The sequence below is a fragment of the Macaca fascicularis genome, chromosome 1 (assembly GCF_037993035.2).
Source record: "Macaca fascicularis isolate 582-1 chromosome 1, T2T-MFA8v1.1".
Taxonomy (NCBI): domain Eukaryota; kingdom Metazoa; phylum Chordata; class Mammalia; order Primates; family Cercopithecidae; genus Macaca; species Macaca fascicularis.
The window spans coordinates 53,753,675-53,770,468 of NC_088375.1; the positions used below are offsets into that span (position 1 = coordinate 53,753,675).

The 16,794-nt window shown below is 34.2% G+C and overlaps 1 long non-coding RNA gene across 1 annotated transcript in view; it reads right to left on the minus strand.

The window, feature by feature from the left end:
* LOC123572393 (uncharacterized) overlaps positions 1 to 12,828 on the minus strand; it is a 41,841-nt gene extending 29,013 nt beyond the window's left edge. Inside the window, exon 1 of the long non-coding RNA XR_006696935.2 lies at positions 12,616 to 12,828. This is a non-coding gene — a long non-coding RNA (uncharacterized lncRNA). The remainder of the gene's footprint in view (positions 1 to 12,615) is intronic.
* Between the last annotated feature and the right edge of the window lie 3,966 nt (positions 12,829 to 16,794).

Genomic DNA, 16,794 nt, shown 5'->3' on the forward strand with positions numbered 1-16,794 from the left:
AAAATATCACAATATTTACATGTGCAATTTAAGTTAAACATATTTAACTCCATGGTAAAATGTTTATTATAAAGTTTCAGAGAGAAGAGAAAAATGAACTGGGAATTAGCCCTAATTATTTCACTTAAAAATATGTATTAATATATTTCAGATATTGACTTAAGCACAAAGAGATAAAAAGTGGGCAAAAGTAGACATTGCGTCTACCTTCACAAATGTCATATTAGGAAGAAACTAAGATATTAATTAAATTATCACAAATAAATAGAAAATTATAATTACGGTAAATGTATAAACATAAAGTACACAATTGTGTGAGGCCATATAAAAGACACAGGACCTCATTTATCCATTTAAGAAGAGTTACTTCAAGACAGATATTTACTTAAAAATTTACTCAGCGAAGGTTTGGGAAAGCAGAAAAGAAACACCCGGTAAAAGAAATAATAAGGAATTCACAATAAAAATGTTAAGGTCCACCTTAACAATATAAAAAATTATTCCTCTATGTTTCTCTATGTGATACAAATAGTTCCTCAGTTGACGAATGGAGGGTGATTAAACACATACACACACATACCCTTAGATGATATGTATACAAATAGTAATACATATATCTGCACATATATATGCATTTAAAATGGAATAATACTCAAAACATGAATGTGGGTAAATTGTCATTATTGTTCTGTGCTTCCAGATTTCTGAGAAAATGCAACAGTGTTACCTGGTAGATATTTCAAAGTTCAAGAAATTTGGAGGGAAAAAATTATGGCTCTGAAGTCTTAACAGTAAACAATGGCTCCGAAAAGTGGCCAAAGAGGATTTTAGTCTTATATATATACACAAACACACACTAAAAAATAAACATATATCACATATATAATTAATATGTGATATTAACTATATATGTGGCATATATTTATTTTATATATATATTTTAAAAATTAATGTAATTAATTTAATAACTCAAAATAGACTGAAGTGCAGTGGCGCTGTCTCGGCTTACTGCATCCTCTGCCTCCTGGGTTCACGATTATCCTGCTTCACACCCCTAAGTAGCTGTGACTACAGGGTCACACCACGCCCAGCTACTTTATGTATTTCTAGTGGAGACACAGTTTTGCCATATGCCTGGGCTTGTGTTGAACTCCTGGACTCAAGTGACCCTCCTGCCTTGACCTCCCAAAGTGCTCAGATTAAAGGCATGAGCTGCTGCACGTGGACAGAGCTTAAAATTTTTAAAATATACACTTTATTGAAAAAAATATTGAGTAATGCTTGGAAAGATAAATTTGGCTGCCTATTAAATATTGATTACTTCATGCTTTAATAATTATTTTATGATGCACATGAAGTAATAAACGAAATTTCAACTTGTTAAAGTCAAATTACTAATTAATGAATTAATATTTTATATATTCCTATAAATGTTTGCCACACTCCCGTGTGTGATTGCCTCTGTTCACAGCCCAGGTTTAATGAAAGAATTCAAGACTTGTTTATAGGGCTATACAATTTTCAGTTTTATAAACTTCCACTTTTCCAGTGAATGCTTGCCACAGAAAAAATGTATGATAGAGACTTTGCAGCCTGAAACACATGCACAATTTTAGAACACCACTAACTTCTTGAGCAAATAATTTATTTTATCTCAGTTACAGTTTTGCATCTGAAAAACAGACATTCTAACACTAAACTCCAGAGTTGTTTGGGGGATAAAGAAGCTTTTAAATCACCTGCCATCCTTGAAGTGCTTACTAAATTTGCCACAATAGATGCAATATGGTGAAAAGATAATTCGATGGGGGATAATATGATTCTGATTTAAGTCCTAACAAAACAATCATTAGCTATTTGATTCTTATATATGACACCTTCTGAGAGCTCGTTTCTTATTTACTAAACTGAAAGAATAAAACTTGTCCTGCAGTTTTGTGAACATCAAAAGAAATAATATATGAGAAAAAGCATCAAAACTAAGCTGATGCAGTCAATGCTTTGCACACATAGTTCTATGAAAGTTATTCCCACGCTGTTGTGTAAGTATGCATTGCTTAACCAAGGAAATAATTAAAAAGGAGTAGGTAGGCTAGGGCTACTTGATAACACTCCAGGTATTTCAGGACACAAATCACTTTCACTAATTTCTACTCCCTCACCTAACACACCTCATGACTTTATCCTTGCTTGCTTAAAATCACCCCCTACAGGAAGGAAAAAAGTGGCATCCAAAGAAACCCATGTAGTATTTGCATTGGGGTAAGTTTTTACTGGTTATTCACTGATATGAGAGTGCTATGTTCATTTGCTATTCTTATGATAGATCCTATTAATTTATCCACTACAAATGAGAATTTTCATTCTGACAAAAGGATGATGATAATTTCACTTTATTTGTATCAATTTTAAAGGCAAGTGGAATACGTGTAAATGTGTTTTGCTTTTGAAAACGAAAGACATGAGTATAGTTGATATACTGCATAAAACAGTAAAGTGTTGTGTTTATATTATTTAGATACATCAATTTTTAAATGATATTTGAAATCTGTATGAAAACTGTAAGAGAAAATGGTGAAGAAAACAAGTGAAAATAACTGTATTGTTCTAAATTGTTGTAATTTAAATAAACATAATTTTTCTGATTTTTAAATATTTTATATACCCATTTAATGTAGCATATGATTAAATGATAACAGAACGCTTTGCTCCATCTTATTTCAAATTACTACTCTGATACATATACAAATGGTTATTCATGCACACGTCACACACAATGTCAAATAACTGTCATTGTCATTATATGCAATATAATCTACTGGCAATGCTTGTCTATTTAAGACTACATTTTTTTAAAAAAAGCATACAGCTCTTGTTTCTCTTTCTCTGAAGGTTATAATGTTGCTTGAAATATGCCAGCAATTTTAACTTTGTGTTAAAAATACTCATGAAGAAAAGAAGAAAGCAGAAAAAAAGAAATTTGGAAGGCAAGAGATTTAACCAAAAAATAAACTATAAATTTCTGACTTCATTATATGTGCTAAAAATCCCTCTTGTGCATACTTTATACATTGAGATTTGTTAATATTCAGGATGCCTAAATGGAAGTAGATATGCATAGTAAAATTTAAGAATAGGATATTTATAAAAAAAGAATCCTCCAATGACTTGACACAGTTTCACATTTTGTCCTTGACCAAAATGAATGAACATCAGTTTTCCTGGGCATTATAATTGATTAATGCTAGATCAATTGCAGCAAGATACAGAATACATGAAGATGCCGTTTCAAATGGCATCAGGATAATTATTAGCAAAGTGTCCTTTTTAATAAATGGTCAATGATATCTATTACCTCATGTTTTGCTAGTATGACTTTTTAAAATATTATTTTATTAAAGATTAGGGAGAAAGTAAAAGACTGAAAAATTGAACCCAGGGGTTTGAAATAAATTTCCTATCTGTCAGAGCTAATACATGAAGAATCAAGTAAAATATGTTTACACTGCAATATAACTCAAATAAATTATTCTAGCTATCTGTTTTGTATTACTCATATGTACCCATGTGAATCTGATTTATTTCCATAAAATTTTAAGCCTAATTGTTAAAGCTACAGGTAAAATTTAATGCATAACTTTTACTGGATACCATATACATACATATATATCCCTTGTTAATAATGTTTTATTGGCCTCTGTGGAATAAATTTTAAATTTAATTAAGTAAAAAGATAAATACTGTCACATTGTAAAAATAAGTCCCAAACCTTCATAATTACTTATCTATTAAGAACCATAAAATCTGAAGACTCAACAAATATTTTCTGAGAATTTTTCTGTTTTTCTCATGATTCTTTTTGCTGAATATAACAAAAAAAAAGCCTCCATAATTTCAGAATTTATTAAATGAATTATACCCTCTTGTAAATATCAAATATCAAAGTGATCAGAATATGAAGTCAGCATTATTTAGCTCAGCATTATGAAGAACATTCTTGGTTAACAGAGGGGAAGGAGCAAGTAAGTACAATAGGTGTGGAAAGTGAAGTGAGACAATTGAAGAGGAAAATGTTGAAGAAAACTTGGTGGAAACCTGAATGTTCTAGAGAAAAGATACTCGTCTATGATGTCAGAAATACTGACATATTGGCTATGACATAGCAATCTGGGATTTAATTCACTCATTCTAATGTACTTTATGCACTTAGGAGGGTAAAATTGCCTTCTTTCCAAAGATAGTAAATTAAATCTGGAATTGTATGCGGTTCGCTTGACATATACACAAGCTCAGTAATTTTTAGCTACTATTTGTATTCACAAAGAGAATAATATATGAGCTCATCCTAGAAAATGACTACCATTTCTTCAGATAGAGTATGGAGAATGCTAATTTCAGTTCAAAGAAAATACAAAATACAGATATAAATGAAAATGTAGTACACATGAGTAACATTAAATATTCTATAGTGGCTAAAAGCCATACAAACAGAGCAGTGGATGATAAGGCTGGAGAAGCAGACTTGGTCCTGATAATAAAAAATGTAAATTATTTGCACATAAATGTGGACTGGATTGTGTAAACAATGGGGACCCAGAATGAGCGATGGAGGTCTGAAGTAGGCAGTAATAGTGATAAGTTATACGTAAATAAATCTTCATTGTGATTAATCACAATCTGAACAATACTGCCAGATTATGATAGACCTATCTATCTTACACGTGGAATAAAGATGCAAAACAGTTCAGTCAGTGCCATGATACTTTCAGTGATATACACCCTCTTAGTAATTTTCTCTTAGTTTTTAAAACTATAAAATATTATAGACATAAAAACATCAGAGAAAATAATATAACTGAAACCCGTGTAAGTACCAAGTTGTAATACATGTAAACATATTGTTACCTTTACTTCATGATTTTTAAAAAGCAACATATTATGTATACATTAGAAATTCCAGAGATTCACTTTAGGTATGATAACATGAAGAGCTCCACTGACACAATCCCCAGGGAAATTGGGAGAAATTATTTTCCAAAAATGAATCCAATCATTTAAACCTGGAATTGATCCTAAGAGCACCAAGTAAAAGAAGAAACACCTATTCAAGAAAATCTACAAAAATTGGTTAAGAAGGGTGATAATACAGAACTTGAACCTATACCAGTCCCTCCCTCCTCTCCAGCTCAGCGAAGCAGACACCTCTCCAGACTGCAGTAGCCAAAAACACAGGTCTCCCTCATCCTCCCACTCCCCACCCTAGCGCCCAGTTGGAGAATTTCCTTCTCCAGAGGATAAGGACTTTAGCATTTTTCATCCTACTCCCAGCTTCGGGATGCTGAGGTGATCAAGAGAAAGTTGGAGTGGCTTTACTAATAGATTTTAAAACAAAGGCAATAGATTTTAAAACAAAAAATGTTGCCAGAGTTAAAGAATATTTTATAATGATAAAGGGTCAGGATATCAAAAAGAAATAACAATGACAAATACGGGGGTTCCCTGATTTAAAATGGGGATATGTCCTGATAAACCCAAGATAAAACCCCATACTCTAGGTTTAAAATGCATTTAATACCTCGATGAACCCATAGTTAAGCTGAAAATTCACAGATCAAGTCACCATAAGTTGGGGACCCATCTGGATATAAGTAGCTAATGACCAAGTACAAAAGATGCATAAAGTCATAGTAATCATACAGTGTAGTATTGACATAAAGATAGACACATAGTTGAATGGAAGAGATTAGAGAGCCACATATACATGGACAACAGATTTCTACAAGGAGATTTAGTTGGGAAAGACAGTCTTCAAAAACTGTGAAAGAACTATTGAAATAACTTATACAAAGTAAAAAATTTTAAATTAACTTTTATCCAAACCTCACGTCATATACAATAATTAAGTCAAATGATGATATGCCTACATGTGAAATGTAAAATTTTGAAATTTCTAGACTAGGCAAAGATTGCTGGGATACAATACTGTAAGCCAAAAACAAATCTCTAATCCCCACAACTGACTGAATGGATGCCCCTCTCAGCCAAGAGGACTCCAAAGACTTGAAAAATTAGTTCAGGCCCTTACAGAAAGTGGGGAAGATTAGACAAGACTCATTGAAGCCTCCTCCCTTTGGAGTTTAGACACGGCTGCGCTGTCTATGGAGTAGCCACTCTCTCATTCCTTTCCTTTCTTAATAAACTTGCTTTCACTTTACTGTACAGGCTCGCCCTGAACTTTTCTTGAGCAACATCCAAGATCCCTCTCTCGAGATCTGCGTCGGAACCCCTTTCCTGTAACAATAGGCTGTAATTAAACTAAAGAACTTCTGCACAGAAAGATAAACTATCAAATGAGTAAACAGACAACCTATTGAGTGGGAGAAAATATTCACAAACTATGCATCCAACAAAGGCTTATTATCTAGATTATATAAGGAACTTAAATCAACAAGGAAAAAACAAAGTGGCAAAGAACATGAACAGACACTTCTCACAAGAAGACATACAAGCATCCACTAAACATACATCAATGTTCTTCATCACTAATCATCAGAGAAATGCAAATCGAAATCACAATGAGACAACTCTCACATGAGTCAGAATGGCTATTATTTTAAAAATACAGATAGCTATTATTTTAAAAAATAACATGGTGAGGCTGTGAAGAAAAGGAACACTTATGAACTGTTGGTGGCAATGTAAATTAATTCAGCCACTGTGGAAAGCAGTTTGGAGATTTCTTGAAGAACTGAGAGTTGAACTAACATTCACCTCAGCAATTCCACTACTGGGTATATATATCCAAAGAAAAAAAATTTTGACCAAAAATACATGTGTACTCATATGTTCATTGCAGCATTATTCACAATAGCAAACACATGGAATCAACCCAGGTACCCATCAAGAGTAGATCTGATAAAGAAAATGTGGTACATATGTACATATGTACCATCAGATATTATGTAGGCGTATAAAAGAAAGAAATCGTGATCTTTGCAGCAACATGGATGCAGCTGGAAACCATTATCATCAGCAAACTCATGTAGAAACAGAAAATCAAATACTACATGTTCTTGCTTGTAAGGGCAAACTACACACTGGATACAAATGGTCATAAAAATGAGAACAACAGAGATTGGAGAATGTAATAAGGGAGAGCGAGAGAGGGGGTTAAGTGTTGAAAAAAACTACCTGTTGGGTCCTATGCTCACTGCCTGTGTGACAGATTCATTTGTACTCCAAACCTCAGGATCATGCAATGTATCCTTGTAACACACCTGCATGTATTATTCCTGATTCTAAAATAAAAGTTGAAAAAAGTATTTTTAAACCTGAACATTTCAAATCCTGGCAAGGAAGTTGAGGAACTGGAACTTTCATATACTGCTGGGAGGCATGTAAAGTGTTACAACAGCTTTAGAAAACCATTTCGCAGTTTCATTAAAAGTTAAAAATATGCCTACTCTGATCCAGCCATCTCATTTGTACGCAAACATTTATACAACTTTATCATAGCCAAAACTTGAAACAACTGAACTTTCCGTCACCAGGTGAGTGAAAAAGCAAACTGTATTATGTACATTCAAAATATTCCTCAGCAATAAATAACAATCTTCTGTTGATATATATTACAGCATGAATGAGTCTCAACATAATTTTGTTGAGAGAAGCCAGATAATTAAGAAGAACATACAGTATGATTTAATTTACAAAAATATCTTGACAATGTGAAATAGTCCACAGTGATAGAAAGTAGATCAGTTACTGCTTAGGGGTTGGGATAGGGAAGAATGGAGTACAAAGAGGCACCGGGAAAGTTTGCCTGTAACGTACACATTCATTATCTTGATCATGGTGATGGTTTCCCAGGTATATACATATGTCAAATTTTATCAAGTTGTTTGTTTTAATTATGTGCAACCTGTTATATGCCAACTATATCTCAATGTCACCTTTAAAAAATACTTTAAAAATCAATATCCAAAGCTGCCTTAAAACACACACACACACACACACACACACACCCCTTCACATGTCTGCTGCCCCTGAAATAACATTAGAGAGGAAATCGATAATTGAAAAAAAATTTATTCCATGTCCTAGCTTGTAGACCAAATTGTTGCTCGTGCTGTGACCTTTGAAATCTTCAATTACTTATTAGTAACTGAATTTTACCTCTGAGTTTCTTTACAGAGTTTGCCCAAGAACTCGTATCACTTTCCAAGCAAAAGGTCAGAATGTTCTGCCATGTAATACGGTTTTTCGTTATTTCCTTATAAACTATGACATTTTCAAAATGTCAGCATTGGAGAAAGCTTGAGTGCTCTTCCATTCTTTCTTCTTAATACATACTAGCAAACATACAACATGAAAAATATATGAAATAAGTATTTATTGTGATGTGTAATAAGTGGTGATAAATAAAAGTAGTAGAGAAGATTTTAAAAAGACGCTCTTACAGAATTTAAAGTCACATTGAAGTACCTTTCTAAGATACCTAAGAATATAAATATAAGAATATTAATAAATCACAGTTACATTAAAATATCTTCTAATTAATTTTTGTGGTGTCTGAATCCAAATAATAAACCAGTGAAATTAATGTGTAGTCTTAAAATGAAGAAAATAGGAGTTAATAAGATATACAGTATAAATTTGGAATAATTAAGAATAGATAATACTCCCAACATAGTAAAAATGGTTTTATATTTTTTTATTTTTATTTATTTTTATTTTTTTTGAGCTGGAGTGCAGTGGCCCGATCTCGGCTCACTGCAAGCTCCACCTCCCGGGTTCACACCAGTCTCCTGCCTCAGCCTCCTGAGTAGCTGGGACTACAGGCGCCGCCACCACGCCCGGCTAATTTTTTGTATTTTTAGTAGAGGCGGGGTTTCACCGTGGTCTCCATCTCCTGACCTTGTGATCCGCCCGCCTCGGCCTCCCAAAGTGCTGGGATTACAAGCGTGAGCCACCGCGCGCGGCCGTAAAAATGGTTTTAAATGCTTCTTTTAAAAAAACTGAAATTTCATTAGCTTAGTAGCTAACTAAAACTTTTTAACATACTCTATTGATTTTAAAGTACGCTATTCTGATTTTCATTCAGTACAGGGTTTAGAAGTCAAATTATTTTAATTAACTGCATATATACTCCAAAGACAACTAGTAGGATATACTACATACTTTTTCATTGGAACTGGCACTTACATTTTCTAAGACCTCTGGTTTCCAGTTGGCTATAACTCAGGATTTCCTATATTAAATCATGTTCAGTTTAATTTATTTATTATTAATACCGGATTTTTGGAAGCGTATGATGAAAACAAAATCACATTTTATTATAATCAACAGCATTTTCATGCTGGCAGAGTAGGAGAACCTGTGCGAATTTGAAAAAGCTCCCTTTCCCACTTGTCATTTATTTCCCTTGGTATTATATCTATAGAAGTACTCATCAAAGGACACAGTTATTTTTAGAAAAAAGAAAAAAAGGCCTGACTTGGTTTTCAGAAAGTTGTAGTCTTCATTTTATTGCTTGTCTTTTCTTCTACCAATAACTTTTCTAATTAAGGCAATTGCTGTGATTGCCTATTGAATAAGTGGCAGCTAAAGATGAATTGATATTGCTGTTGGTTTTTTAATTTTAAAAATTAGATAGGGTGATTAGTATTTATATATTAATTATAATCATTGTAATTAGCTGTAAAAATGAGCACCCAGGACTCTACATTGTATTCATACAATAATATTACCTGAGCTACATGATGTAAAAAAAGACAAGACATGAAGAGAAAAACAGACTTCGCCTTCTATTAATTATTTATTACGATAGTTGATTCAACTGGGATTTCTAATTTTTATCATAACCGAGGAACTGGAAAAAGATATGTCTCCCTCTATAAACTGCTATGAAACTGGAAAAATTTGAGACAACAAAAATTAAAATGCAGGAATATAATTTTTGAAAAAGGAAAACATATGATTTTATACCTGTTTCTGGACTGGATTCCAGCCTGGGGGCACTTTTCACTGCACACTGAAGAGACAACGAATCCAAAAGAGACAACAATCTCACCACACTGCTGGTGCAAGTTTCAAGCTTGGACAAGAGGCGAGGATTTCAGGGTCTGAAAAGGAAAAAGCTGTGCATAGGAGCAATAGCAGACATTTGCATGGAATCTTTAAATAAAGGCTGGGCTGTAATATGCACAAGTAGACTCCATGAGCACTACCTGAGAATGGCTGCTGTGGGTTTGGAAGCCAAACATAGGTATGATAACTTTCTCAGTACAGATATATATAAAAAATTGGGAGGCTCTGGTAAACCTTGAGAGACTACAAAAGTAAGTGAGAGTAAGGGCAATTCTTAGGACAAAACTAAAATAGATCTGTCTTAATAAAAAATAAAATGGAGCCTGATAGAATCAAGAGGATGCTTCATAATCAAACTGCCTGCCATAACAAATCACCATAACTTTTACAGAAAAACAACATAATTCACATACTGCAAGTGTCACCCATGATGTCCAACATACAATAAAAACTTGCAATCTATGTAAAGAAGTAGAAAAATATAGCCCATGATCAAGAAAAAAAAAAATTCAAAAGAGACACCAAGGTGAAAAGATGTTGGAATTAGCAGGGACAAGGTTTTTGTTTGTTTGTTTGTTTGTTTTTTAAGTTGCTAAAATATATCAAAGGACTGCAAGGCAGAAAATGGATAAAGTGAATGAAAAAGTGGGAAATCTTGAGAAATGGGAAGTTATGAAGAAATTGATGGAAATTCTGTAACTTAAAAGTACATGATCTGAAACGAAAAGTAGCCTGGATTGGAATAACAGCATTAAACACCTACAAAAGAAAAGACTGATGAACTTGGAGAAAAATTAATAAGCATTATTAAATCTAAATAATAAATAAAAATATTAAAACTTTATCAAAGACCTGAGATAGCTGAGGGGCAGTATGAAGTAATAATAAAATACATGACCAAAAAAAGGGAAGGATAATAACTTCATTAAATTTCTTTACGTTGGCTGGGCACGGAGGCTCACTCCTGTAATCCCAGCACTTCGGGAGGCTAGGCAGACAGACAACCTGAGGTCAGGAGTTAGAAACCAGCCTGGCCAACATGGCAAAACCCCATGTCTACTGAAAATACAAAAAATAGCCAGGCGTAGTGGCGTGCGTCTGTAATCCCAGCTATTTGGGAGGCTGAGATAGGAGAATCATTTGAACTTGAGACGTAGGAGTTGAAGTGAGCTGAGATTGCGCCACTACACTCCAGCCTGGGTGAAAGAGTGAGACTCCATCTAAAAAAAAAAAAAAAAAAAAAAAAATTCTTTAAGTCACATTTTACACTAAATGGGGACACAATAACAACTTAAATAGATGTTAACAGTTTGAGGATATCTATTGCAATCTCTTGAAAAGCACATAAAAAATAATACAAGGGACATAGCTATAGGACAAATAAAGGAAAGTGAAATAATGCATTAATGTCAAAGTACTTTACTGATTCAAAATAAAGCAAAAATAAAATAAAAAATAACACAAAAAAGAGATGAAATACAAAACAAGTAGCAAAATAATAGAAATCAGTCCAAACACATGAATAATTGCACTAAACACAAATGGACTATTCAAATTAAAAGGAAATTATTGTCATACTGGATTTAAAAAAAAACACACACAACTATTTCTGCCTTTAAAAATACACTTTAAAATAAAAGCACAGGCCAGGCATGGTGGCTCATGGGTGTAATCCCAGCACTATGGGGGGCCAAGGCGGGCGTATCACTTGAGGTCAGGAGTTCGGGACCAGCCTGGCCAACATTGTGAAACCCTGTCTCCACTAAAAATATAAAAGTTATCCAGGCCTCATGGTGCATGCCTGTAATCCCAGCTACTCCAGAGGCTGAGGCAGGAGAATTACTTGAACCGAGAGGCAGAGGTTGCAGTGAGCTGAGATTGCACAACTGCACTCCAGCCTGGGTGACAGAGTGAGACTCTGTCTCAAAAAAATAAATAAATAAAATAAAAAATAAAAGCCCAGATTCATTGAAATAAAAGAATGTAAAGCAATGTACCATCCTAATAGTAAGCATGAGAAAGCTTGTATGGCTATATTAAGATCAGGCAGCATAAACTTGAAAACAAAAGTTAATAGCAGGGACAGAGGGAAACATTTCATGATTGTGAAAAAAATCATTTATCAGGAAGTTGTAATAAGCATTCACATATATGTGTCTAATCACAGAGCTGCAAAATACACAAGGAAAACCTGGCCAAACTAAAGGAAGAAATAATTCACAATCATAGTTAGATATTTTAATACCTCTTAGTAGTTGAAATCAAAGTGACAAAATATGAGTAAGTATACAAATCTGAACAACCTAATTTGAGCTAATTGCTATTTACAAAATTTTATGTCCAACAAGATTGAGAGTTAAATGGTTCTATATCTGTCTTTTTAAATTAAATTTGTAAATAAATGCCTTAAAAACAACTTGAATTCCAGTTGATTTACTGGTAAATTATATCAAATTATAGCCAACATTAAGGATTTATAGCAAACATTTGAAGAAGAAATAATAGTGATATTAAAGATGTATTTACCTAATCTGTTCTACTTCACACATCACAATTTTCTCCCATTCAATTTCATACATAATCCTTTCTGACTTCTTCTTGATGTAAAAGGAAATCACAAAACATAAATGCAATTATATAGACATGTATCTTGTAGCATAAATTGGCTAGCTATTTCCCAACACTTATTTCATCTTGACACACTGTTAGATCTTCTTGACCAGGCCTCTTACCCATCAGACGTGATTGTTCTCAATAACGGAATGAAAATGAAATTGATGTGTGTCACCACTGGGCAAAAGTAATTGAGAGCATATGTATTTTCACCACAGTCTGAATTTCACTTCTCTGCTAGACAGATTTAGAAAACTGAGCCCTTAAAACGTGTGGAACCATAGGTACAAGAAGCCTGGATCCATGATACCTGCATGAAGCAGCCCTAACCGGAAAACACCTACTTCAATGAGGCATTAGTTTACTAATGACCAGTGACGTGAGTAAGAAATAAACCTTAATTATGGTAAGTTACTGAGATTTTAGGTTTGTTTTTATAGCAGTTAGTCCACCCTAACTAAAAACATCTTTAGTTTTTAAATCATCAAGCCAAACATTATAGCTAAACAGATACTTAAGAAATATAATATTTCATAATTATTAAATTGCAGTATGTTTACTCACTTAGTATGACCTTCAGCTATTTAGATCAACATTTGGCTTCAGCTTCGCTTATTTCTACTGGTTTCACTTCAGCTAAAACAAACTACTTTACTTGGCATTGGTAAATTCACAGAAATTCCCCTTTTATTATTCAGAAGCCATGTGATAGCTCTTCACAGAATCACTGATATCTTCTCTTTCATTTAGACTCAGGTTTTTCTATGCAGACAATAAACTTCTATTGAATCCTAAGCAGCTATGTCATCTTATAGTAACTATTGCTCTTAGAAGAGGAAGGTTACTTCTAAACACAGCTGATTTGATCACTAGTTGAAAGCATGTAAACTTGAAGTGATAGGAGACATACCTTCATCAATAGATTTATGTTAATTAAGAGTTAAATAATCAGATATAGTATAATACGGTAGACAAATACCCAGATCTTGCATTGTGAGAATTAACTTATAATTCTAGCTTTCCTATTAAAACTATTTCCTCAGGCAAGTCTTCCTAATATAAGAGTCTTAAGTTTTTTCACCACATGATAGCAGCTAGCAGATAATATTTATTGAGATCCAGTGCTAGGTAACAAATTAGCCCAAAACTTAGGGTTTAAAACAACAAACATTAATTATCGCAGAGTTTCCATGAAACAGGAGCCCATGCCTCACGGCACAGACCTGACAGAGAGAACAGCAGCTGCTGTGTAAAGGAAGCCTCATCTAGATCATTTTTTCCTGTCTCTTCTGCAAATTAAATCCTTCGATTTTTGGAGAAAGAAAACAAACATCTGTGATTTATTTCAGCAGTGTTTTGTAGTTCTCCTTGTAGAAATCTTTCATAAATCTAAAATAAAAGTTCAAATTATATATATATATATATATTTTTTTTTAAATAAGGCAACAAAAACTGTCACCCATATTCCATCACTGAAAGCTCACTACATCTACAGGAAGTTAATAGGAAAATAAAATCTGCTCCTGGAACTGTGGCAGGCATACATGTTGGCCCAGTAGATCTGCTAACTAAGACTGAAACAGTGTTACTAAGAAGTCCCCACCTCTAATACTGGAACTTAATCAGAATGAAAGAGAGTGCCATCTGGCGAGGTAACCAGCTAACAAATTGACTATGGCAGGGAATGTGGCAAGAATTTGGAGAGTATGCTGTCTGAGGTGAAGCAGAAAGGAAACTCCTAAAGTTGAGGATGGAACAGATATTGAGAAACTCCCACTGACAAAGCTTTTCTCACACTAAAAATAAGGTAATACTTGAGGTATCCGAGGCCTATGTACACTAAAGATAACAACAGCAACAACAAATCTCAAATCCAGTTCACTGTGTCACTAGGTTTACTTTTTCCCTTGGCCTTCACATTAAGGGTTCAGCTGAAGGAAAGGCAGGCCCATTTCCAGGTATAAAGCTGCTTATCCTGGCCTCCAATATCCTACACAAAATAGATTTCAATTAAAAAAAAAAAGCAGTGTAAAGAAGGTAATCAAGAGGACAATAGCCAATATGATTCAGATGCTACAGTATCAAACAGTGATTTTAGGTAAACTACGATTGCTATGTTAAGTGCTCTGGTGGAGAGTATGCATAACCTGGTGGGTGATTTTAGCAGAGAGATGAAAGCTATAAGACATAATCAAATGAAAATGTGAGAAATAAAATATATATGAGAAAAATGCGCTTTTTTTTTTTTTTTTTTTTTTTTTTTTTGGAGAGAGAGTTTCATTATCGTTGTTGCCCAGATTGGAGTGCAATGGCGTGATGTTGGCTCATTGCAACCTCCGCCTCCTTGGTTCAAGCAATTCTCCTGCCTCAGCCTCCTAAGTAGCTGGGATTAGTGGCATGTACCACCAAGCCCAGCTAATTTTTGTATTATTAGTAGAGATGGAGTTTTACCATGTTGGCCAGGCTGGTCTTGAACTCCTGACCTCAGGTGATCCGCCCACCTCAGCCTCCCAGAGTGCTGGGATTACAGGCATAAGCCATCGTGTCCGGCTGACTTTGACAAGCTTATTATTGACTCAACACAGCCAAGAAAAGAATCTGTAAACTTGAAGGTGTATTGGAGATATATAGAGATAGATCAACAGAAATTATGCAAACTGAAACACAAAGAGAAAAAGGAGTTCCAGGAAGGGAGAATCTTAAGAGCAAACATTCTAAGAGTCAGGAAGTGAAAGCTACCAAGAGGAACAGCCTCACTTCTGTCCTATTCTAAGTACCCCAAATAGTCAAAATTTCTGCCCAGGTTCAAGAGAGAGAAGAGAGACACTCTACTTCTTGATGGGGAATAGCCAATGTTACATTGCATAACATATGTGCAATGGGAGTTATTGTTGCAGCCATCTTTGGAAAGTATAATCTGTCACATAAATATTTATTGGATTTCTAGCTTGTGAAATTGCTGGAAGCCTTAAGATACGTCGTCCCTGAATCTGCTAACCATCTGGAGTGGAGTTCAGCAACAAAAATTCAAATAGTATAATACAAGGTTGAATGTGCCAGATATCATAAGCAAAGAATATAGAACTATGGAGTTTCAAAAGAAAGTAATCAACATTTCAGTGGAAAGAAATTGAAAAATAATGCACGCAGTAGTTGGAATGTGAGATGAACCTTGAAGGTCAGATAAAATTTTTATAGGTGAGAAAACAAGAAGACACATAACAGTCAGTGAATATTCTAAGTTGTGGAAAGAGAGAAGCAAAAACAACAAAAAATGGAGAAGAAGAAACACACACATACACACACCCCTCTTTCGGCTTCTTTGTAGGAGACAAGAAAGAACATTGTATATACATGAAGCCAAAAAGGAGAAGTATGTGACTATTTTAGGGCAGTGGAAAGGATGCATTTATTTGAATGCAGGCAGTACATCAAGCAGTGATCTGGATGCCTTATATAAATTAACTGATATAAATCTTCATAGTCATCTGGTAGGTTTTAAAACAAATAAGAAAGGTGGGGCTTTCAGAGTTTCAAAACCTTGCTCAGGGAAAAATGAAGAGTCAATCCATATCCTATTCCAAAGCCCATATATTATACACTTCACCAAATGCTTCTTTTTAAACTAAGGTCTAGTATTTGATTTGGTATTTAGTGGATATTCCTAGAAGGATGTGGACAAGAAGGTACAATGATTTTAACTGCACTTTGGAAACATTTGAGTGGCTTGAAGAAAGAACCGAGAGAAGGTAGGGATGCCATCCTGTGGTCACTATCATACTCCATTACAAGAAGGGTGAGACCTGAAATTATGTCCGGGCAAAGAAGTTAGAGAACAGGGAGCAGATTTAAAGGAACTTACACACTTAACATAAGACCCAACAACAGACAGTACAAAAGTGTATGAGATATGTAGAGAGTGGAGGGGTCAACAATTGGACAAAAGATTAGTACAGATTTAGTCAGGGAAGACACTTGAAGCTATATGTGCTCGCTGAGGTATTGATGAAGTTTTGTAAAAAATCAACTGTAAAAATAACCAACAACAACCAACATTACCAAAAGTGAAAATATAAGCATCACGGGAAAGGC